The sequence below is a fragment of the Littorina saxatilis genome, linkage group LG8 (genome assembly GCF_037325665.1).
Source record: "Littorina saxatilis isolate snail1 linkage group LG8, US_GU_Lsax_2.0, whole genome shotgun sequence".
NCBI lineage: Eukaryota > Metazoa > Mollusca > Gastropoda > Littorinimorpha > Littorinidae > Littorina > Littorina saxatilis.
The window spans coordinates 15,371,302-15,378,888 of NC_090252.1; the positions used below are offsets into that span (position 1 = coordinate 15,371,302).

The 7,587-nt window shown below is 37.2% G+C and overlaps 1 long non-coding RNA gene across 1 annotated transcript; it reads right to left on the minus strand.

Annotated features, from left to right (window-relative positions):
- Positions 1-557: 557 nt before the first annotated feature.
- On the minus strand, positions 558-6,710 carry LOC138972193 (uncharacterized). The gene is made up of 3 exons (XR_011457484.1): positions 6,320-6,710; positions 3,268-3,349; positions 558-680 (listed from the first exon to the last, which is right to left on the minus strand). It is a non-coding gene; the product is annotated as an uncharacterized lncRNA (long non-coding RNA).
- Between the last annotated feature and the right edge of the window lie 877 nt (positions 6,711-7,587).

Below are 7,587 nucleotides of genomic sequence, written 5' to 3' on the forward strand. Positions count from 1 at the left end.
TCAGCAGTTAATGCCATGTGTCTGAAAGGAGACAAATTGAAGTGCGCGAATATTGCAGATTGGGTGTGATCGATTTACTGAACGTGTGGCACATAGCCTTAAGTGTGTAGATATCCGTCTGTCCACACAGTCTGTCTGTTGTTCGTTGCCAACGTTCCGTGGTGACTAAAGTAAAGAACAAGACTTTACACTGCCAGACTGTCACATTGAGACATGAGGTCAATCATTTGCTAATCAAAATTCTAGAAATGTTCGAGGGGTGGCACGTGAGGGCTCTTGCAACATTAACCACGTGGACAGGGAACTGTGTTAGGCTGACAGATTTAGACAGCAGCACGAGTATCCTCAAGAAGAGTTTCACGGAGGTACCTTATCCCAGATGAGCCAAATTTGTATGTTAAAAAAAAAAAAACTTTCACATGTTAATGCTTACACTCTAACATTGTTTCCAACTTGCTCTTTTACATCCGCCGACAGGCACCCAAGGATAATTAATAATTGTGAGTTTTTGTGTGTGTTAAAAGGTAACCGACAAAGTGGAAGGAGATTCAAAAACACTTTACCTTTTGGTGTACTGTCCTTAGTGAAAAGATGTTTTTGCTTTCAATCAGCAGAATAGCTCCATCTCCAAAACCATGAATGACACCGATCTTGACACTCTCAGGAAAAGTCGAATCTTTCTGCAAAATTGAGATACAAATAATTAGTTTAAATAATCAGAATGCTTACCGTCTATAATGTCAAATTTACAGGGTGACCCAAAACAATGCAAACCATACACATGCTAAACACCCTAGATTTAGTGTACATGAACGTCAGCTTGTGTATGACAAGGCCACACAATAGCAAGTTTTTAAGTCAAATAGTCGGACAAGTGTTTAATTTCAAATTAGTTACCAAATTCGGGGATCGACTAAACAGTATGCGGTTAGACATGAAGCGGTAGCCATACATACCTAATTTAAACCCTCCAGAATTGTACCTTTGGATTATCTGAATGTCTGAGTATTCAAAACCATCCCCTTCACCTCCAGATCATCAGTGACCTGAAGGAAGAAGTTACAGTTAGGTTCAGGGCAATCCGAAGACAGGAAAGCGTTCGTGTCATTGACCATTTTGGAGGGTAATTTGGAACACATCTTGGAGAGAAGGTAAAAGTCGAACCATTTTACCAACAGACTGGAAACTTTGTTGAATGGTCGTGTACAAACTTAATTTCATGCATAACAAATATGAAGATATTGAAAGAAACCCAACAACAACAACTCTGCGTTGTAAAGTTACACTTGTGCAATGCCGCGCAAAATTTATCAATGACATGAACGCATTACACCATGCGAAATACCCTGATCCTGCATGCAATTGCTGTATTCAAGCCACTTATTTACGCTGAAGTGAATGTTCACCACATATGAAGTAATTCGGTCGACAGAGGTAAAAGTTATTGGTATTTTTGTGGGTAGCATGTTTTGGGTCACATTGTACCACTATTTTACTCTAAATGCAACAAAAATAAAAGTAACGAAAGTACATCAACATTATCAAGTGGTGAAACCGTTGCCAAAGTCGGATATACTCGTAGGCACTGTGTTACACAGTGTCTGAATCAAAATAAAGAATCAATAATATTCGCTATTTGTACATACATGTCTGATTCATATAGAAACAGGCTTTATAAAGAATAGACAGAGAATACTATATTACATGTCTTTGAATCCCAGGCAGATGATATTACTTGTGAAAATGAGTGTCAAACAAATTGTTGTGCAGTGGTGTTTGTAATGTTTGATTTTCAGAAATGTTAGATTGTAAAATTTGTAAATATGCAGTTGACATTGTTTTCCCTCGTAAATTGTGATAAGGATGTAAGTTTATCTAAATGATAAGTCAAGATTGGAATATTTTTTTAAAAATCCCTAAACTAGGTTGCTTCAACCAAGAAAAAAAGAGGACAAAAATGAAAAGGTACAAATTGCAAAAGTGTTGAAGCAACCTGCATGCAATTGAGGATTAAATAAAAAAAAATAAATAAAAAAACATGTTCTCGAATGAGATTTGAAATCAAACTGACGGATTCAAAGTAAGAAAATCTATAACCACTAAACCAAGGTGATTGCTTGGACAATTAGTAAGGGAAACAGGATTTGTTACATAGTCTTAATGGTCAAAGGTTGCTCGCTTCACTGAAACGAGCAAGTCTGTCATATCAGAAAGTGACTGACTTGTCGGTTCCTGAGGCACTCTATTTCTGGCATGCCATCCGGATAAACAAGGATGTCACAGTTCATGTCTATGATGCAAGGTAAGTGGCCATCTGTAGCCGAGTTATGACAGCTGCCCGATTGACGAATTTGACGTCTTCGATGTCGTTTTTGAGCTCATTAGGGAATGTACTGCCTTTAAAACCGGAATTTTCTGCACTTTTCGTCGGCGTTGGAGGTTTTCGATTGATGCGTACGAATTTAAAATGAGATATCATCGTAGGTGTTATTAAAGACCCCCAAACCCAAACAAAAGCCATGCTAGTTACTACCTCGTTTGCTTTTGAGGAAAGCCCTTCTTCCGATCTACACATACTGAATTGAGGGTAGAACTCCCAAAGTCGCTCAAAACTGTCGAGATCGTCGCGAACTTCTGTATTATACATACGGTTCCTGACTGTGAGGCAAACAATGACACGCGGGCAACCAGTCATGAGAAACGATCTAGGTAATAACAGCAAGTGATTAGCTCTGATGCTAATGTGATGCACTATTTGCGGGATATTATGCCCTTTTAAATATGCACTCTGGCCTGCATCAATAGCTGACCAGGTGTTTTCTTTGTGTTCAAGTGAGTCACACAGGCCATCCACAGGGAATAGTGAGCTCTGAATTGCAGAGTTGTTGTTGTTGGGTTTCTTTCAAAGGAAAGCGCATCATATTGAGTGGACATTGCATAAGATACACACAAAAGCTAAGTGTTTGCTTAACTGTTCTTTTTCTTTATAGGTGTTATTGTGTTATTGTATTTGTCAGACTTGATTGTACCAAGTCCCTACACATGTTGTAATGCGCTTAGAGCCAAATATTTTTGTTTTTTGTAAGGGATAGGCGCAATATAAATACACTTTATTATTATTATCATTATTATAGGTCAGCAGCTCCTCAATGTTTGTATGGCTGTCAACAGCGAAGCAGTTACTTCCTTTTAGCTTAGCCACGACATATATTAGTAAGTTCATGTTCACTGTTTTGGAAAGGAAGGAGAAAAAACACATTACATCACCTTATCGATGAGCTGTCCCCATTCAGAGCGAATACCCTCGACAAATGTTGAACTGCCTTGTCCCGCCGGGAGATCCAGTGTACTGCAAGAAAAATGAATTTCTTGAGAAATAAGAGCTGAGCAGAAATCCTTCCGTTGAAATGCATTTCATAGAAAATTATAAAACATGCCCTCTATGTTTCTTCCTAATGTTTACATTTAAATCAATCACACTGAAATAAAAGTCATTTAATTATGTGCTGCACCGAAACAACAAATTGATTTTTTTATGAGTTGGTGTTTGAATTGAAGTAACTCCCCAAAATCAAAAGGAGAAAACATAAATTAATTGCATTACATTAAAAAAAAAAAAGCAAATTGATATCACAGTGTGAAAAAAGCAAAGGTATTGATGTTATTCTGTTCAAACTAAAGGCGGGTTACCACAACAGCAACAACATCAACAACTACAACAACTCGTAGTAAACTAACTACTTGGTACACACAAACGTGTAGCGTGTTGTTCTGGAATTTGCCAGAAGTCGTTGGTGATAGTGGTGATCGAGCTCTTGCAAAGAAACAAGTTTTGGGGATATACACATTTTCCAGGTTTCATAAATGTTGTACCCACAAAGTCAACATTTGCACTACTTTAACTTTTTTCCTAGAGCTTAGCCTGTAGAACAAAACATCTATCATATTGTCTTACCGACGGTAAACATTTTGGCAAAAGTTCAAATCATTCTGATGAATAGTTTTGAACTTATCTTGTTATCCGTGAACTAACATGTTTCGATTCATCGCTTTGCTTATTATTTATTTAATAATTTTGACTAAGTCAATCTAAAATCAAAATTTGTGTGGATTATATTCTATTATTGTACATGCATTAAAGCAAATGCACACCAAATTTTGTTTCATGAATGTTGTGGTCAAATGACTTGAAGAGGAAAACGGTGTATATTCATGGTACACAACGTAGCTCTAGCCTTGAGACCCCAAGTGGCATTGTATGCTCGCACTGATAATAAACAAAGACAAGTTAATGCAAACAAACAAAAACAGAACAAATTTACATGTTTTTCAGCACTTTGATTTAATGCATTATCTGGACCATGCCACGCTCATTATAAAAAGAAGTCACCTTGCTCCAAGATCAAGGACATACTTACGAAAACACATATACATTTCTTCATGAAAAGTCTCTTTTATTTCAGACAAGGACTACTTGCTAAGTGGCGCGGTTAAATTCATCGATTTGTACAGAGTGTTCGGTTTAGTGATCTATTATGTATTTTATATTTTGTAAGCGCCTAGGGCTATATCTAGATTAGGCGCACAAATGTTCATAATAATAATAATAATACCGAGCAACAAAAGAAATGCGAACAAATTCGCCATTGTTTGATTGACAAAATCCCCAACAATTATGGAGTTAGGATTATTAAACCACAAAAGTCTCTCTATGCCTCTGTCTGTCTGACCTCTTCAATGAAAATGTGTAATTCTTTAGTTTTCCGAAGTCAAACTAAGTATTTTATGCAAAAATGGATACAGGTCTCTAGATTCTTATTGTAAACGTAGCCCATCAAAGTCTAGAATTGTTTTTTTCTTTCTCTATGTTCACCTTTTAGCATCCTACAGACACTACGCAACAGTGCAGTAACACTTAGAGTGTAATATCTTGTACTTTATTTTTTGACCATCTGTGCAACAGCATGATCTGAGCTGTTCATATATATATCCCCTTGGGGTTGTCAGATGAGGGTAGTCTCCCATGCCAACAGAAGCTACCATTCAGAGAGTGGTTTGCTTCTTAGTTGGATACCATGGGTTGACAACTCTCGCCATCAGTACCACCTGACCACTGATGAGACACAATAGTGTCGAAACACGTGTCTGGTCTAGGTACAAATACAATGGTCCTCCTCAGGACTAGATTACCTTGCGATACGTCCCCCACAAAGGGACTTTGCTCTGTAAATCTCGGTCCCCCTTGAGGAGGGTCTGATGCTCCCAATAGGCTGTCTGTGAAGGGATACTCTTTTCTTTCTCTTTCTCTGCTAAGAGATTTCGGAAGAAAGTCTCTGCTGACTTTCAATTGTTTCTTTCACAATTTCTGATGTTTTATAATGTGGTCACCGTGAAAGTTGCATCGCCTTTAAAGCGATCCAATTGAAGTCTTGCAGAAAACTTCTTCTTTACCAAGTCCTGTGTTGAACAGCAGTGAAAAGTTGACCGCTTTTCCTGTTTAACCTTTTCAAAATTAGATCTAACTTGTTCGCGTATCCATTTCTGGATCTGCAGGCTGGTACAGAGTTACCTCCCTTTAGGCTTTTTCAAATTTCCCTTGTTTTAACCTAATTTCTTGGTTAAAACTTGTCTAAATTTCTAAATTCTTTCTTAATAATTATCAATTCCACACTTTGGCCTTAAATCAAAGTGTTTCCCTTCACAGATATCCCCTTGGGGTTGTCAGATGAGGGTAGTCTCCCATGCCAACAGAAGCTACCATTCAGAGAGTGGTTTGCTTCTTAGTTGGATACCATGGGTTGACAACTCTCGCCATCAGTACCACCTGACCACTGATGAGACACAATAGTGTCGAAACACGTGTCTGGTCTAGGTACAAATACAATGGTCCTCCTCAGGACTAGATTACCTTGCGATACGTTCCCCACAAAGGGACTTTGCTCTGTAAATCTCGGTCCCCCTTGAGGAGGGTCTGATGCTCCCAATAGGCTGTCTGTGAAGGGATACTTATTTCTCTCTCTTTCTCTGCTAAAAGATTTGAACAAATCTTGGAAGAAAGTCTCTGCTGACTTTCAATTGTTTCTTTCACAATTTCTGATGTTATATATATATATATATATACAGTAGTGCCTTAAAGTACTGTTCTGTACACATTTGGTTACCAAGGCCGCACATTATTTCCGGCGATATTCACAAGACAATGTCCAAATGATTCATAATTCGACTTGTTTAAATGGCGGATAGTTCCTTACAGTGAATATAAACTGTGTAAAATGGTTACAAAATGAGTGCAATACTTGAACAGTTTGTTACTACTCACCGGTTTTTTTTGCAAAGCACACACCATACCGCTAAACCTGTAAAATTAAATAAATCAATATGAGTGCAAAAAGAGAATAGCAGCCCACTACGCTATCATGAGCATTTAAAGGAACCATGCAGATACGCAAAACAAGAAATCAATTGAATTGAGTTAAATTTAACTTTATTTCTGAGGGTGACTGAAAAGGCATGTAGAGATTAACAATTATTTTTTTCAGCGTTGGAATAAAACCCAATATTTTGACGAAACAGTTCAATCAGTTTTAAGCATGTACCTTTTATTTTGAGCTTTGTCTTAGTGTAACTTATATTACACTTGGTGAACTTCGGTAACTGTCTCTTGGACTGGCTCTTTGAGAGTTAATCTATACAATGTTCGTCTTCGCAAACACGAATTCATGCTGAATTCAAGTATGCTGATTCCATTCATTGAATAAGTCACGTCAAGCCATAACAAAACATTTAGTCAATCAATCGACCTGAAACTAAAAGATTGACATACAAAAGCTCGGATAAATCATCATCAAAACTTCAAAATCCTTGCTAGCGGAAACCGTTAAATCGAAACTGGTTGAACTGATCTCGGCCAAGCAAACATAACATCAAATTTGCATGCTTTGATTTTCTTTAAATTACAGCTTTTTTTTTCATTTTTTAATCCATTAAATATTATAGAATGCAATACAATCAGCTTTGAAACTGTAATTGTATATTTCTACATTAAAATGGAAATAGTTGAACTGAATAATCCACTACCCACTTTTTTCCACAAATGATGTGTCAAACAATTGGTTTTTATATTTAGTCAAGTTTTGACTAAATATTTTAACATCGAGGGGGAATCGAAACGAGGGTCGTGGTGTATGTGCGTGTGTGTGTCTGTGTGTGTGTGTGTGTGTAGAGCGATTCAGACTAAACTACTGAACCGATCTTTATGAAATTTGACATGAGAGTTCCTGGGTATGAAATCCCCGAACGTTTTTTTCATTTTTTTGATAAATGTCTTTGATGACGTCATATCCGGCTTTTCGTGAAAGTTGAGGCGGCACTGTCACGCCCTCATTTTTCAACCAAATTGGTTGAAATTTTGGTCAAGTAATCTTCGACGAAGCCCGGACTTCGGTATTGCATTTCAGCTTGGTGGCTTAAAAATTAATTAATGACTTTGGTCATTAAAAATCTGAAAATTGTAAAAAAAAATAAAAATTTATAAAACGATCCAACTTTACGTTCATCTTATTCTCCATCATTTGCTGATTCCAAAAA